The 17,590-nt window shown below is 45.6% G+C and overlaps 1 protein-coding gene across 3 annotated transcripts in view; it reads left to right on the forward strand.

The window, feature by feature from the left end:
* The window catches only part of PDE4B (phosphodiesterase 4B), a 388,611-nt gene that overhangs the window by 195,905 nt on the left and 175,116 nt on the right, over positions 1–17,590 (forward strand). The window lies entirely within an intron of this gene.

Below are 17,590 nucleotides of genomic sequence, written 5' to 3' on the forward strand. Positions count from 1 at the left end.
CATGTATACAGGTGCCATGTTTCTACTGAGAGAATTACCCTTCTTACAGGAGAAACCAGCAGCATACAAGTATCTGTTTAGTTTCTCTTGGAGGAAGCATGTCCTCTCTGGGAAAAAGATTTTCCTGGTTGATACCTGGAAGAGCTCCCCTGTGAGAGTTTCTCTTGCAAGAACAAAGACTTGTGCACTTCTGTTTAGCTCCTCTCTGATCCAGAAAAGTTGAACAGCAACTTCTTTGGGCCATCCCCAGACTGGGGATTCTGGTGTGGGGAGAATTAAAGGCAGGCCATTCTTTACATCTTGACTTCCCCAGTGGAGTTGAGCTGCCCCTGCCGCTGCCCAGCTCAACTCTGAGTGTTTCCAGTCTGGGGAATGGATGTGTGGGGCATTGCCCAGCTGTTCCACTCCTCTCCCAGTCTGGTTTGGAGGTGATGCATGGGGGGAGGACAATGGGTTTCTCCCAATGTAGCAATTTCAAAGCGAGCATGAGCAGCCCTACAGGAATAGGCAGAGTGGAGCAGCCGCTGCTTCCTAGGCCAGGATCACCCTGGTCTGAGGAAGGCATGGGGAGCAGGGAAGAGAGAGTAGCTGTAGGCTGAATGCCTGTGCGTCTTCCTCTCTCAGAAAGATTTCTCAGAAATTTCTGCTGCTAGAAAAGATCGTCTGTTCATACCCAGTGAGGCAGATGTCATAGAAGGGAAAGACTGGAGCCTCCCATCGCCCCCGCACCACTCAGTGTTTGTTATAGATGCAGAGCCATGAGCACATTATACTGTCTAAAGAAGAGAAGAACTACAGATGGGGTGTGATCATAGACCCTTTGTAGTTTTTATTCTTGAAGGTCATTTTGTGCTTCTCTTGGAATAAAGTATTTACTAAATCTTTTTAACAAATTCTGAAGTAAATACAGAAGTGATGTTTCTCAATCAATAAATATCAAGTAAAAGATATTCCTGTTACAAGTTCTTACATTTTCTAGTTCAAGGGAACCTTTCACTCCATTAACCTCCTTCCTGATTAGCTCAAGTGAAGTAGCATGCTAGGTTGAGGACACAGTTGCCAGCTGCCCGTAAATGTATGGGTGCTCCATAAATAACCAGACTGAAAATGCCTGTCCATAAAATCTATAAAAAATTTGCACTGCCTGTAAATCAGGAAGCAAAAACAGCTCTGCAATATCAGCTGTGTTAAAGCATGGGGCTTCTGAAGGTCCATGGTTGGGAAACAAGTTGATTAAAGCACAGATGGAGCATAGCAGCATGACCTGCTGTCTGGACAGGAGTGAAGCACCCAGAAGGCAGCTCTTCCCAGAGCTTTGTGGTGCATGTAACACTGCTGGGTGGCAGGCAGGCAGACAGACTAAGACCATTCATTCAAAAGACCAGAGCCTGAATTGATTCCATCCTTGCAGGTTAGTCTAACCTGCAGAGAGTGAATCAGTTTCAAAGTGCATAGAAATGTGCACTACCTTCAGAGTCCCTTTCTATTCAGGAAATGCAGAAACATGCCTGCAGTGGCTTAAGCCATAAGCCTAGGGGCACTAGAGCAGCCCCCCCTTCCACAGGGAAGCTGAGCTGGGTGGGGGTGTGGCCAGGCCCTAGCGGGCCAGCCCCAGAGGCTCCCTGACAGCGGGAGCAGTCCCGGCTCACAGGGCTGCCCAGCCTCTGAGGGGTACTCTTCCCCCCCTTCTCCCTCTCCCCACTGCCATGGGGCCAGGAGGGGGGCCCTGTTTGGTGCTTTTCACCCTCCTCCTCCCCCACCACCCCCATAGGGTGTAGAGGGGGGCTCTTTGAGGATGCCTGGCCCCAGAGCGGGAAACTTCCCCCTGCTTCTCCCATCGCTGCGGGGTGGGGAGAAGGGACTCTATGGGATCCTGCTCAGCCCCAGAGAAGGACTCTCCCCCCCACACCCTCCCCACCAGAGCATGGGGAGGCTCTGTTCCATGTTGGGGGAGACTTTTCCCCCACCTCCTCCTCCAACAGCAGAGCCTGCCTTATTGCTGGGGCTCTACTCCCTGCACCTGCAGCTCCAGCACTCCTAGTGGGTGACACCCCATACTGGAGGCTTCTGCCTCCCCCACTCTCTGTTGTACAGGTCCTTGCGTGCCACCAGGAGTGGAGGGAGCCCCTCCCCCTACTTCTGCGCTGAGTCCAGCACAGAGCTTCCCCGCTGCAAGAGTGTGGCTCAGAGCCTGCGAGATGCGGCCAGGCAGGCTATGCAGGGCTGCGCTCCTCACCCCCAGTGCAGCACTAGCTGCCTCTGTGCTGTGCACTTGCAGCTCTGCACTTTCAGTGGGGAAGCCCCACTCTGGACTCCGTGCCGAAGCAGGGGGTGGGGCTCCCTGCACTCCTGGTGGAGTGTGAAGACCTGCACAGTAGGGAGTGGGGGAGGCATCAGGCTCCAGTATGGGGCTTCCCTTACTGCGAGTGCTGGAGCTGCAGGTGCAGGGAACAGAGCCCTAGTGGTGGGGCAGGCTTCTCTCCCTCCCCCTGTCCAATGCTGGCTGGAGCTGAACCTGCACCTGCACCAGGCATGAGCACCCTGAACTCCCTGCCTGCTGATGCTACCAGCAACAGGGACTACACACCATGGGGGTGGGTGTGTGGGAGTCCCTACACCCCCCCCGCCGTAGCTACACTCACACCCTTCCCAGATGAGTCCATGCTCCTGCTGCCCCTCTGGGGGGAGAATGAAGAGAGGAAAACATTCAGCATGAAACAGAGCCTCCCCCTACTCCCCACCCCTGCTCTGGGGCCAGGGAGTGTTGCATTGCATGGAGCCCTGCCAGCCCTGTGGTGATGGGGGGAAGGGGAGAAGGAGGAAGAGTCCCCGTCTAGGGACTCACAGAGTCCCCCTCCCCAACCTGGGGGGAAGAGGAGGGGGAAGAGTCCCCCCCAGCATGGAACAGAGCCCCCCTGCCCACCCTGCAGGACAACCATCCCAGCATGGGCCTGTAAAAGTGAAGGGGCCAAGGAGAAGAGTTAATTCCTTCCTCTGTAGCTGGGGTCTCCAGCTGCAGGGGCCACTGCTGCAGCCCTCTCCTCTCTCCTCCCTGGCAGACAGGCTGACCCCAGCTGTGGTGGGGGAAGAGGGAAAGGGGGGAAGAATTAACCCTCTCCATGTCCACTTTGCCTTAATGGGGCTATGGCCGGTATCGCCACTCAGGCTTGTCCTAGCTCAGGCTAGACAGCAGAGGAGTGGGGTCAGCCCTGCTGTGGAGCAGAGATCCCCACCCAGCCCACAGAGCATGCTGGGATGTTGGGGGAGTCTGGTTTAACTTAAACCAGCAATGGGTCTGGGACAGACATTGCATAAACTGGTTTGAGCCAAATCAGTTAAGTCTCATACTACTTTCAGCCAACTGGTTTTGGCCATTTTGAAACTGGTTTGTGTGCACTGAATGTTTGTTCTGTTACAGGTTTAAACCAGTTTCTGGTCACTTAAACTGGTCTAAGTGTAATGTCTGTCCCCCGCCATAGTAGTCTTTCTTTGGGGGTCCATGCTGGAATAGTGGTGTGGGACTGGGAGGAATATGGCTGGGGGTGGACTTGGGGTCACCATGGTGTGGGGTACAGTGAGGAATACCAGGACGTGGAAATTAGTAGTGCACCCCGGAGAGGGGTGAGTGGTTAGCACATGTAAAACCATTGCTGCAGTCAAGTAGGGTTACCAACCCAAGATTTTTTTTGGTTTTGTTTTGTTTTGTTGTTGCAATAATCTCCAAAATTTGTTACCATGTTTGAACACGGCCATTGTCCAGGGTCTGGCAGAAGGGTTACATTTACATTATGTAAAATATATATCACTAAAGACATGTCAGTAAAAAAGTTTGGTCATCAATAAAAACTTCGCAGATTGTCAGTATAATTTTCTTGACTTGGTAACCTTGGTTGAGGGGAAAGTTGTTAGAATATCAAAGATGCATGAAAATGATTGGTAGATTGTAAGGTACACAGTTCATTAAAACCGCAGGCAATGAACACAGCCTTACACGCCTGCTTCTTGAAACTGTAAGTGATTTCGGACAAACCTTCTAGTTGACTGAAGCTGTGTGTAAAATGCAGTCTCCCTGTTCATCATTCCAGTACACCCTAATTAAAGCATTTATCAGCAGGATGTTTAAACAGGGCCACTATGCACAAGTGGATAATATGTTTTCCTGTAGGAATATTCTTTTAGGGTTTTTTCTGTTGTTTTTCTTCTTATAGGCTAATTAACAGTGAGTAAATCATCCAATGTGCAAACCTTTAGACAAGCATAGGTGAATATGGGTAACTGTTGCAAATAGTGGTGCCTTGTAGAATGTGCAGAGGTTTAATATATGTCTAGTTCTTTAACAATGATGATATATTGCATATTAACTTTTATGAGTTAAAGGATATCTGCACTCACGTTTCAGCCTGGACACATTGGTTTTTGTGGTCAAGGAGGAATTACTCTTTTCTCTTTCTATCTGATATGTCATTGCACAGCTTCATCATCATAATCATTGTTGTTATTGTCAATATACAGGTTTATTTCTTGCCCTACCCAGAAAGGTTTAGGAGATTTGTACATTGTATTAACTTTACCTGGTACAACTTTGTGATTTGATTTACAACTATTGTACTCATTGTTTATTATAAGTATTAATAATAATAAATAAGATCTTTTAGCCCATAAATAGGTTAGCTTGTGCTGCTTAGAGGAAACGTACAGATTATTCTGAGACCTGGTTACAAGAAAATATTTTAATTATTTTAAAAAATGCTTAAAAAGTATGTAAAACTTCTTTTCTTCAAAATCATGTTTTTCTCAAAATTCATGCGTGCCTTGGCAGCATAAATTATCCTCATAGGGTTTTTTATTAGAATCAAATCTAATTTTGCCATGGATATTGGAGAGAAGAAGCCAATAGGAATTTGCACCGTATATTTTAAAAATTCAGACATTTCCAGAATGGAAATGTTTTTGAGCAAGGACAAAATACAGTAGTACAATGGCCTCTGTAGAAATACTGAAATATCTAAAAATGTCCAGGCAAGATAACATAGGACCATATAAATTGCCATATTAGCTTAGACCTGTGACTTATCTAAATCATTTTTCTGCTTGTGACAGCTGCCAGTCCAGATATCCCTGTAGAAGAATAGAGGTAAAGAATAATCTTGCTCTATACTAATAACTAAGACAGGCATTTTCAACCCACTGATTGTCACCACTAGAAGAACTCTTTTCTTTTATAAATTTATTACATGGAGAGGAGGAAAAGAAAGAGAAGGACAAAAAGAAGAATGTAAATACGTAGATAAAGGGTAGAACTCCTGGTTAGACTTCCTGACTGTTGTATTCTGCCTTCTACTTTGTAGCCAGTTTTACTCCAATTACCCTAGGTTTATTCCTATATTGCAACCTACTAATATTCAACATTATTCATCAGTACAACCTATTGTCTGCTGATTGTAACATCAGAATCTTCAGTTGGTAATGGAAGAGTCAGTCAAGGTGAAAGTAGTTAAAAAGTTCATTAACTAAAATTTCATGACAAATTCATTCAGTTATAGCTTACTTGGGGTTTCTTTCATCCAAGGCAATTCCATAGTTTCCTAGCAACCTTGTTTCCTGGGAATTCTTGAGTTACATGCGATAATGCCTTTCCCTTCATAGTGGAAGTGAAAACCTAGGAAACAGAAGCAGAGTAAAACTGGACAGGTATAACTTACACCTAAATAAACAAAAACAATCTAAAATCAAAGGGAATAATATAATGAATAGGTATTTAAAGATTATGTAATTATTTAATACCCTTCTGATTTAAAAAACACCGTGAAATGAGTTGTCTTACCCATGGGGCGGATATCTACTTGGATATACAGAAGTAATTTTAAAAATTAATTTATTTTCACCATTCATGATATTTGTTAAACCTTTTAATTCCTGTGTGTTCAGTTATGCAAGAATATTTTCCAAGAAGGTTTACAATTTAATGTTATGACTCCTGTGGGAATATAATACTGTTGTCTTGAAAATGAAGCAGGTTTTGTTTAAATCTGAGAAAAACTGTTATTAGGATCTAAAATAATATAAATATTTTTGTAGAAAATAAATTTATACATAACTTCGGAGCTGACCGAAAGGATATAAAAAAGTCTCTGTTTTGCTTGTCTGTATGGCTCCAAAGTCTGCTGGGTTTAGGCCATTAGTTTTGAACTGCTGGAAAGTACTCAATAGAAAATGTACATAATCCTATACTCAGGCTGCCTGCTATGAGTAATAAATAAAATCAAAGCACATTATTATTAGCATAATCTTTATTGTTTATCAGACATGAAAAATGATTCCTGAATTCTTCTGATTCTTGTTATTTAATATGTATGGAAAATGGAAATGTAAAATGGTTGGGTAATGTTAAATGATAACTTTGATTATTTAGATGCTTCATTTATTGCACAATAAATTGTAACATGCCATATGTACAATCAATTCATCACATGATAGAAGAGCAAACCAGCCACAAAGATGTCTGATTGCACTTCAATTTGAACACGTGGTATATAGTTTAAAGGGCATGCAGGGTCATAAATTGAACCAATTAATTTAATTTTGCCTCTGAAGAATACTCAGTTCAGGTATAGCAATGTATTACATATATTGTTTACTTGTTTGCTTATTAGTTACTGGTAGGCCTAAACTGAAAATGTGTTCAGCTCTCTCTCCATTGACGAAAAATATAAGGGTAAAGGATTTGGATTCAGAACCTCCAGACTTCTCCTTAAGTCTCTCCTGAGCCAAATGAAAGCTGAAAGAAGTTTGTTGTGGATCTGTTTCAGAAGTGATCATAAATGGCAGAAATTTTGCAAGAATAAGATCTTTGCTATAGTCTTAATTCTGGACCTAAATGTTAGTTTTATCTTCACAGCCTTGCCCCCTAGTGATGTCAGGGTGAGATCGAGCTTTGGTGCCACCTAGATCAGGGGTGGGCAAAATGTGGCCCAGGGACCGGATACGGCCCATCAAGCCATTCTATCCGGCCCATCAAGCCATTCTTTCTGGCCTGCGGGGCCACTAAAAAATTTAGAAAATTAATATTAATCTTCCCTGGGCTGCCTGTCATGCGGCCCTTGATGGCTTGCCAAAACTCAGTAAGCAGCCCTCCACCCAAAATAACTGCCCACCCCTGACCTAGACGATCCGGGTGCTGCTTCTACTCGCCTACCTCATCCTTCATGTTTGTTGTTGGGGGAGGTAGTTCCCTGCAGATGGCCCAAAAAAAGGGGTCTCGACTCTGGTCTTTCTTCATGGGGCTCCAGCCTCCCCTGTAGCCCACCATTGCCACATCCACAGCCTGGGCAAACGCTGCTCACCACAGGTTTGGATGACCCTGGATGATCTCGCTTCATCCACACTGCCCACCTCAAAATGGGTCGTATCTTTCTGGCCAGCAGTCTTTCCCATGTCAGTCCCTCATCTTTGGGCCAGCTCCTGAGGAAATAAACATGCCCCGACTGGGGTTAATTGTAACTAAGGAGAACTTAACTGAAAGTGTCTGGCATCTGCTGACGGGCTTCTGGGAGTCCATCTCCCTGGACCCACTTGGTCCATTGGGTGGGGTAGGGGGGACTCGTCTGTCCCTTCCCTCCTAACAGGTGTGGGGACAGGCAGCCACCTTGTGCCCAGTCTCTGTCAGCTTTCCCAGCATGGCCTCCCTGGGGCCTGGCTGACCTGTAGTTGATTTATCCTGGTCCCACCAGCTGGTGGTGCTTGTCACTCCCACGCAGGGCTTTGCAGCTTCCTGCACCTCCCTTCTTGCCATGCTGCCTGAGGGTGCTGGCAGTCCCTTGTTGCCACTCCCTGCTGTAGTACCTGCCTTCCCTGGTGTGGCTGTGGCTCCACTCCTGGACATCCCGGGGAACTGCTTCCCCCCCAGGGGAGCTCCCCAGCGTCCCTCCGTTCCTGGGGCTTGTGCTCCTCGTTCTGTCTGCCAGAGTTCTCCGGCAGATGCTCAGCCTCTTTTCCCCATGCTCGGGGCTGGTTCTCTCTGGCTGTGCATTTTGCTCCCCTCTGCCTGGCCGCTTAGCTTCATCTCCGGCTGCTTTTTGAACTGCCTGCGCTTGTCTGGAGCCATGCCCCCGGAGTTCACCAGTTCACAGGCTCAGGCAGCTCTGGAACTGCCGAGCCTGTGTCATTGTCTCTCCCCAGTTGCCGTTCATCTTCACCCCTGCGGTAAGTATCAGGGCGCATCAGACGGGTTTGGGACGTGTTGGGGGGGCTTTTGCCTCCCCTCTCACACCCTGCTCATTAGGTCAGCACGCCTGTCTGCAAAGATGCTCTTCTCTCTCTTGGAGAAGTCTTAGAGCCATTCTTTTGCAGAACTTGGAGAATGGTGAACACCCAATCTATGAGCCACCAGCTCCCTCCCCTGAGAGCAGAAGTGTTCAATCGTTGAAAAAGCCTGCCTTGTCATAAAGTGGGAAGTTGAGGTTCTATGCTGTTGCTTCCTAGGAGCCCCCTTCACCTTGGTGATGGGTCATGTACCCCTAACCTGGTTGAAAGCAGCGCAGGACATAAACTCCAGATGCACATGTTGGGACCTGGCTTTGCAGCCATGTGCATTCTGCCATTGACCTGGGATCATGCATGAGCATGGGCTTCTTCTCCGATGAAGGAGAGGGTGTAAGTTCAGAAGGGAGGTATGTAACAGGGTGGTTTGTCCCCGAAAGGGAAGGCAGCTAGTTAAACTGAAGGGCTGCAGTGGTAGGGAAGCTAATGAGGGCATGGCACTGGGAATCAAAAAGACCAGTAGGCAGAACAGGGGGAGAGTGAAGAAGCAGCAGAGGTAGGAAGCTTCTGTGTTAAAAGGAGGACAAGCCTGGGGAAGGAAGCTGACCCCACAGCAGACCCCATCTCACGGTCCAGGACGATAAGGTTCCTTTGCTTGCTTTGTTTGGTGAAGGAGTGGGGCAGGCTGAGGTCAGCAAGGTGGAGGACGTGGTAGCACTAAGGCAGGCTGAGAGAGAATGCTGGGAGAGGGGTGCAGAGCTTGGTTTAAAGGCCCTGAGGCAGCAACCTGCTACAGCACATTATTACCTTTGAGACTTCTGGTTAAATCTAGGCGCACACACTAAACAGTGTATTTTTATCTGTGAGCTCTATCTCTGCTGGAAACTGCAGGAGGCAATATATTGTAAAACAGATTTCTTTGTTTCCAAGGGGAATCCCACAGAACCTCAGAAGTCCCTTCCTGCCAGAAAATTTATACCTGAGTGGCCTCCATTGTATGCATTTAGGTAGATAACACAGCTTATTTACCCAATATACTAAAAATACCAACACAAAAGTCATTCTAGATTATTTGGTGAATGCTCTGTTTTTAAAATGTTTAGACTACACATTATTTGCCTAATGGGTTAGAATGGCTCATTTTCAGCCATTGTGTCTCTTGAAATATATTAAAGCAATAAATATATATTTATGCAATACATACATATGAAAAATAAAGGAGAGATTTATATAGTAAAACATATTTAAACACACTTCAATCATTAGTAGGATTGATTGAACTAATTTAATTATGTGGCCGTCCTCTTGCTTTAATTAAATTTTTTCTCTGATTTAATTAAATAGTATATTTTTGTTAAGTAACACAATGGGCATAGAATTTTGGGAGTGGCATTGGTTCCTAATCATGAATAATTATTATTTTAATTTAATAAGAGAAGAAGTAGCACACACAGACTTTGTTCCAAAAAAATGATGTGTTTAAATTAGGGCCGTATTGTGATTGAAAAAATTGATTGTGTTTAGTTGCAAATTAAAAAAATTAGTTGCAATTAATCACAATTTTAATTGCACAGCTAAAAACTAAGTTATTAGCAGAAAAGCTCAAAATTATACAAAATAAACCAGGTACTTTGTATGGTTGGGGGATGGGTGTGGGATGTATGTGTTGGGGGAGGATTTGTGAAGGTGTTGGAGGCTATGGGGATGTCTCTTCATCTCGTCTCTCGTCAGCAGTCCCTCGAAGTCGAGGATGACATCCGTCAGACTTGATGGGTTCTCATGTGACTGAGGAGCCTGATTCTGGATACACACATTCTTCAGCAATAGGGGCATGTTGTCGCGTGGGGGAGTGGGATTCACAGCCCCGGGTTGGCCTCCATTTTAATTGTGTGGCTATGTTTGTGGAGTTAGGATCCCCACACCCTGGCAGGATGTGGGGTACTGTAGGTCAGGAGTGAGGGGCAGCAGCAGGGCTGGAGGGGATGTGGCTTGGGAGTGAGGGTGTGCACACACACACACACACACACACACACACATGCGCACACACACACACACACACAGCGTCCAGCAGGTAAGTCTATTGAGGGGTTGGGGCAGGTGGAGAGGGAAGGAGCAGGGGGGCAGATCAGGGTCCCCATGGTGAGGGAGGGAGTGGGGCTGGGGCAGGAGTGAATAAGGCCCGGGAAAGTCATGGGATGGAGCCACAGGTGGCTTGTCTAGAGGCATGGGGGTTGGGGGAGGATGGCTCCTGCCACTGTGTGCACCCCCCCCCAAAAAGCATGGGAGACGTGCTCTCCCCACCTCCCCCGATTTGGGTGCAGGGAGGAGGAAGGCTTGGGGTCTGCGCTGTACTGCCTTTTCCCTGTGAGTCGTGCAATGCCTTTTTGTGCCTTCTACCACTGGGCAGGCAGTGCATGGCTCCCAGGGCAAAGGCAGCAGGGTGCAGAGCCTCAGCCTGCAGCGGGCAGCCTGCTTCTGCCCCATGCACAAATCCGCAGGACACATGCCACCCATACCTCCCCTAGGGGTGCTTGTAGTGGCGAGGAGCTTACCCCCTTCACACACACCTCTGGATAAGCTACCTGTGGCTCCATCCCACAACCTGCACCAGCCCTGGGGCTCCACTCACCCCTGCCTCTGCCCCACTCCCTCCTTCACTGTGGGGGCCTTGTTCTGCCTCCTCTCCCCTCCTCCCCCTTCACAGACTTACCTGCAGGGCACTCGTCTACACACTGTCAGACTGTGTATCCGGCCATGCGCAGGCTGCGGCTGTGGCTGCTCATGTCTGTGCCTGTGTGCATGCCCCTCCACCCTGCAGTCACCCAGAGCCCGTGCCTGGGCTGCCCTGTGACGCTGCACTGCCACTGCTTCCCCGCTGGGCAGCCTGGAGGTACCAGTGCCAGTGCCAGGGCAGAGCCCGAGCACAGGCTCCAAAGCCACGTGCGTAATTAACACATTACAAAAATTAATGCAAGCACCAATGAGCACGTTAATCATGTGAGTTAACTGCAATTAATTAACTTCCTTAGTTTAAATTTCAAGAGCAAATACTACTGACTGACAGCTTTTTGATAACACTTGCTCCTTTCCAGGTGCCCACATAACAGAACCTATTACTGAGATCTGCGCTATTTGTTGGTAGTCTTAGCAGAGAGTCCAAGAACTGAATGACTCACAATCTGCAGCACTGAACATTAATTAGTAGAGATGTTCCAGAGCAGAAACGGAGAACATGACTTGTCAGTCAGACTCTGCTAGCCATCATTAAAAATGTTTGCTTTTGTGGGCCAAGAGTGACAGATAACCCTGCTTTAGAATAGCTCACCAGGCTACAAAATCCTCTTTCCTACCCTCTTGCTACTACTATAGGGCAAGCAATGTTATACTCCTTTTCAGTCCTTTAAGTACCACCCTCTCAGGTGAGAGGTTTCATTGCATTTGCCTCTCTTCAGCTGGAACTTCTCATTTCTATTACTCTTAGATTGGATCCAGGGGTGTCAGCCCCCCTGTTTCCAACTGTGTTAACATGACATCTTAATATAAGTCCTCTTTCAGGTAGAGTCCATTTGACCATCAAGGTATGTACAAGTGAGGAGTTATACCCACAAGAATCCTGCGTACTCATAGTTTGTCCACACATCTTATCATCTTAAAGAGCTTAAGTCTGAGGCATATTCTGAGGAGCCTTGACAGCATACTCAGCCTAGGTTGATATTTCTCCTGCTCCTTTAGTTTTAACTACCTAGCATTCTTTTCATTGTAGTCTATGCCCTTGGAAAAATAGGCCCGTTACAGTGTTGGTATTGGCAGATTGGATGAGCTAGTCATTGGAAAGTCCTCTTCTTTCTCTTGAGGACCGTTGGTACTCTCTTGGGAGCTATCTGTGTGTCTCACCCTGTCTCGTTTTGTGTTCTGTGTCTCCAACATTCTTCTTTGACTTAACTGTCTGTGTAGTCATCCAGAATAATGCCAAACAGAAGGTACCTATAGTATGTATACAAAATAATACAAGTATCTACCTTATTCTACATGCCCAGTTCAAGAACAGAGTAAGGTTTTTATAGCTACATTGCTAGTGTGAGCTACTGAAGTTGTGGCAATTGAATTTTCACAACACGTTTACAGTCCAGGCCATCTTTCATTGCATTTACGTAGAGTAGCACTAAGGTACTATAAACATGTTATTACTATTCTACTAAGACTTTTAAAATTAAAACTCCTAGAAGCGTTGATTCTTGGCTTTGTCTGAAGAGCTGGAGGCTTGTGCACAGTGGTATTTGCCTCCTGATCCTTTTTTGTCTCTGCATGAGTCTCGTCTCAGGGTTACCACTGAGAGCAGCCAGATGCTTCTTACCTGCTTTGTTCTTTAGTGTCTTTACTTAAACTAAGAAAAATGAAAAATGCACACAAGTCATTGCAGATTTGCACAGAAATCCATTTCTCTGTAATGCGGTGTAAATATTCACTGATTTGGCATAAAACAAGAGAGTAGCATGCAATAAATATCTTCCCACAGGCTTGCCAGCCAGAACCAAATTCTTTTTGGTATTGGCTCAGCATACTTGTATGCTTGTTAAAGTTAAGTCCACAGTTCTTGCTTATATTACCACTACACACTCATGAAAAATAAATATGATATATAGCAAGTCGGCTATGAATTTTAACGAGTTCCTTGTTTAGGATGATGTTACAGTGTCAAGCGCTGAAAAGCGGAGGGAACTCAGAGGAAAGTTTAAGGATGCTGATGAGAAGTCATGAATATTGTATTCATTTTCAACAGGAGGCCGTGAAATCCCCTGTATATTTGTTTGTGAGTTATTGTAACTTTTTCCTGATGAAAAGACATATCAGTGAACTTTTGTGGATCATTGATTTGTTGCATCCAATCTAAAAAAAAATGTGTGTTTATGACAAACTTGAATAATCTTCTACAAATCAAGTCAGTCCTGAGGCTGCACCAATGTTTGGGGCACCTTTGATGTAGCAGTTTTCTTACAGTTGCATGCTATTTACTAAAGCCGCCCACAACTGAGAACTACAACATTAAAGATGAAAGAGACTACTGCAAATCTTTGCATATCCTTTTGAGCATTTGAAATTATAATTTGAGGATTATTTTTCCCTGCACATACCCTTGTGTTTCAGTTGCATCTAAACTTGCCTCAGCATCCAGTGATTAAAATTTATGAATTTTTAACCTATATAGATTAGTAATTTGCAGTGTGGTTTAAGGATAATGGCTGTACCATGAAAAGGTGTGTTAAAAATAGTTGCATGTGGCCAGCTTGTTAGCATCATTCTTTCAGGAATTCTTCTGCCAGTGTATATCCCTGCATGATTTGTTTGCTAGGCAAGGTGGCACCCACACTTATTCACTAGGGAGGGGGAGGAAAATACAAGCATCCGTTGTTTACAAAAATATTTTTGCCTTTTTATTGAGCATAATGACTCAGCTCTCAAAAGAACAGCTGCTCTGTCTTCCCTGCTGTGACTAGGTCTGGGATGGAAATACTGAAAGTCAGGTGAAAAACTGAGGATTGGTGTTGTGCTCAGTCAATGTAAAGAGAACCTTTTAGTAAGGATGAGCCTAATGCAAATATGAGAGGAAAGACCTTCAGTATTTGTGGCATCATGCAACACTCCGTTTTTTTCACTGTTGAATGCTTGCCTTTACAAAACATGCATTTAACAAGGTTGTCTTTGGCTTTCATTGATCTTTTTTCCCAGTGATATTTGTTACAGTGTATGGGGGGGAAGACATTTAGATGTTTAATTTTTATTCAACTTAAGCACTTTGCAACTCCAGAGGCAGGGGAAGATTTGCGGGGTACACTGGTGCGGTGGCAGCAATATTTCTATTCAGGCAGCAGTGAATTGATTTTACTGGCTCACATCAGTTGAACTGGTAGGTCATTTAAATGATTCCTTTTAAAATCTTCATTGAACAGATGTTAACAACTCTCTCTCCTTGTTAATGGTCTTGATGTTCCACTAATCAAGCTAGCCGTTCTTTTGCAAGTCTGCTGTCTGCTTGCTGCTCCTACTAATGTAGTTCCTATTTCACAGCCCTGCAGACAGTTTTTAACTTATTTTAGTAAAGTTATATTTTGCTTCAATCTTAAACTGAATAATATTGGCATAGGCTCCTAGCATATTAGTAAAGCTTCTAGTTTATTTTTACCTGAAGGAATATATGTTTTGTTAGATGGGATGATACACCACAGCATTTGCACCCCTTTTCAAAATCAGAGGTCCCATTTTTTCAATTCTTACTCACATTTAACATTTTAAAAAATAATGGTTATTTGGCTCTTATTACAGGCAATACTGGGAATGTATACTGAATTACCATTTACATGACATTGCAGCAGTGAAAAATAACTTTACTTAATTATGAGAAGTAGATTCTAATTAAAAAAGCCATCTATCTCCCACTACTGGTATAATTTGCATACTTTCCTAATATGCAACTTTCATACTTCTGCTATTATCTGTCAGTGAAATCAGTATGTATGTTAGGTTCCAGTACACAAATGTGAAGCAATAAAAACATTACATTTTATTATAGGCTTTTGTTTGTATAAACTTTACAAGATTGATATTAAAGTACTTCTCAATTTTACTGAAGTGCAACTATGCCAAATTACAGGTCTATTTTTTTGGTATATTTGCTAAATCACTAAACTGGGAGTCAGTGACTCAGCCTTTGTTTCCTTCTCTTCTATTATATGCTGTATGATGTTGTGCACGTTACTTTAGCCTTCCCTGCCTTGTTCCCCTTCTTATAAATGGAAATATAGGAATATAGATTCATTGGTTTCACTTTAGGCACCCAAATGGCACTTACTCATTGCTGCAGCTTTTGGTACTTGCGCATGTCTATGATCCTATTTCATGTGCATCCACATGACTAACGAGCACATGTAGCAGACTACACTCTGTCCAGGTAGGTACATGCATAAGTTCTGAAATTGTAGCTGGGCAAAACCCTGTGACTAACAGGTGATAGATGGTTGGGGAGGAGGGGAGAAGAGGAGGGCCCTCTCATGTTTCAGCTCAGCAGTTTTGTGGTTAGGGCACTTGCATTTTGGGAGGTAGGGAGTCCCAGAAAGTGGGAAACCTAAGTTACATGCCTGCTCTCAGACAAAGGTGGTTTAAATCAACAGGTTCACTTTTTCCCAGCACAGTGCTTTAACCATCAGGCTATGGGTTGGGCATTAACCAGGCCCTTCTCCAATCTTCTTCTTGAAGCTGAGCCATTGTGGGCGCAGACAGAAGTGACCATTTTTATATGATCTTGCCACAGAAAGTGGTCTATAGCCATGACCAAACACAAGTGCACAGCTGTAGATTGCTTTAAAAAATGCCTGATCAGGGAAAAATCTGATGAAGACATTTTAAACCATAGCATATTCTATAACTTCTGTCTGTGCTGCCTCCCAGCCTGTCGCTGTTTTCATAATGAGAGTGGAGAAAGGGAGCAAAGTGAGTTTGGTCTGGGGGTTTTTCAGGCCCCACTGGAGTGGGGGGAGGGTGTATTGGCTCCAATTCACCCACCCCACCTTCCAGCACTGGCTGGGGAACCCCTAAAATGAGCTTCCTCTCCTCCATTTCCCCCCTTCCATTCTGAAACAGGCATAGGCTAGGAGAGAGGAGAGGCCATTGCTAAGGGAAACCAGCTACAGGCTCGCAGCCAGCAGCTAGATTGCACACCCCCTGGATCCAATAGTGAGCTTCTGCTTGATCTGGGGGATTGTTGTAATTCAGAACGCTTTGTGCAAACCATTCTCAGTTACAGCGGGGAGCTCCACTTCTGTCTGCAACCTGCATCTTGCGTTTTCATTTCATAAAATGGGGGGTGATCCCTGCTGTCCCCCACTGCCCTGCACTGCATGGGGGTCTCTGCCACAAGCCCTCAGAGGCCCCAGTTGCTGCTTCCAGAGCCAGTTAGCGTGGGGCCTTTTTTTAAAGTGCTGGGAAGCTGTGCTGGGTGGGGGATGGGGCTGGACAGGGCAGCCATGGGGGCTTCTCCTCTGACTGTGCCTGCCTCTGCCCCAGCAGGGGGAGCCGCTTGTCCAGCTGGCGTGGGGGGCGGGGGTGCGATGCAAGCATGGCTCACTCCAGGCAGCAACAGAGCATAGCTCCCACTCCCAGCACTGCCACATCTGCATCAGTGCTGGGAGAAGGGGCTCTGCCCTGATGCCACTTGGCAGCCAGAGCAGGGGGTTGCAGGATGCGGGTGCGGCAGCGCTGGGAGTGGGGGGTTATGCCCTGCTGCCACTTGCTCCCTTCCACCTGGAGTGAGCCACACCTGCTTCCCACCCCGCTCCTGTTGGGCAGGCAGCAGCAGGGCAGAGCCCCTGCTTCCAGCACTGCCGTGCCCACATCCTGCTCCCCTCACTCCTCGTCCCAAGTAACTTGCCCCCCCACACCAGCTGGGCAGCTTGTCCCTGTCCCAGTCCCAGCCCCAATTCCTCCCTTCCCCAACCCCAACAGACTTACCAGCTGGAGGCAGCTATCAGCTGCCTTTTAGTCTATGGCCGAATCTCCGAATCCAAATCCATTTGGATGGTTTGAATCAATTCGGAGCTTTTACTTGGTCTCCCAATTCGATTTGGATTCAGAGATTCAGTCCCCGAATCAGGTCAAATCTCCTCCAAATCAAATCAGCTACCAAAACTTTGCACAGCCCTAGTACTTACCAACAGCAGACAGTACACACGAGCACAGGGTGGTGGTGAATGTTACCATAATGGGGATGACAACTACAGAAATGTGTCGCAGACAATGAGCGAGGAGCACAGATGCACACAGGAGACTATATTTTGGTGTGCATCACTCCCACAGTGTGCTGCACAAAGCAGCTGACTGTGGGCTTCCATCACACCGATCGCATAAGAACGAATTTATCTCATGTATAACGAATTTTTGGTATAAAAAAGGTCATTGCATAAGAGCGAATTTGCACATACAGAACCTGAATAAAACAAGGGAAACCTGTACTGAGAGCAAGGGTAGCTCTCATTTGAAAATGTGGCATAAACAAGGGGATGTTGGTATTTGGAACAGAAACTAGGCTTGTTTGCATATAGACTGGACCTCCAAATATTATGAAGTGAATTGGAACTGTGGATGCTATGTTTCTTTGAGAAATAGGTACTGATCCTTAAATGAAGCTGAACATTGAGACAGTAAGCCATTTGCTTTAGTTTTAAAGTCTGGTCAGAGGAGAAGAATACATGCTATTTAACCAAAATTAGCTGAAGTATTGATGTCAGATTGAAATTCTATTGAGGGACTGTTGTGAGATTAATAAAGCTCTCAGGCTTGT

Source organism: Crocodylus siamensis, chromosome 5 (genome assembly GCF_052110815.1).
Source record: "Crocodylus siamensis isolate JL-2025a chromosome 5, ASM5211081v1, whole genome shotgun sequence".
Lineage (NCBI taxonomy): Eukaryota > Metazoa > Chordata > Crocodylia > Crocodylidae > Crocodylus > Crocodylus siamensis.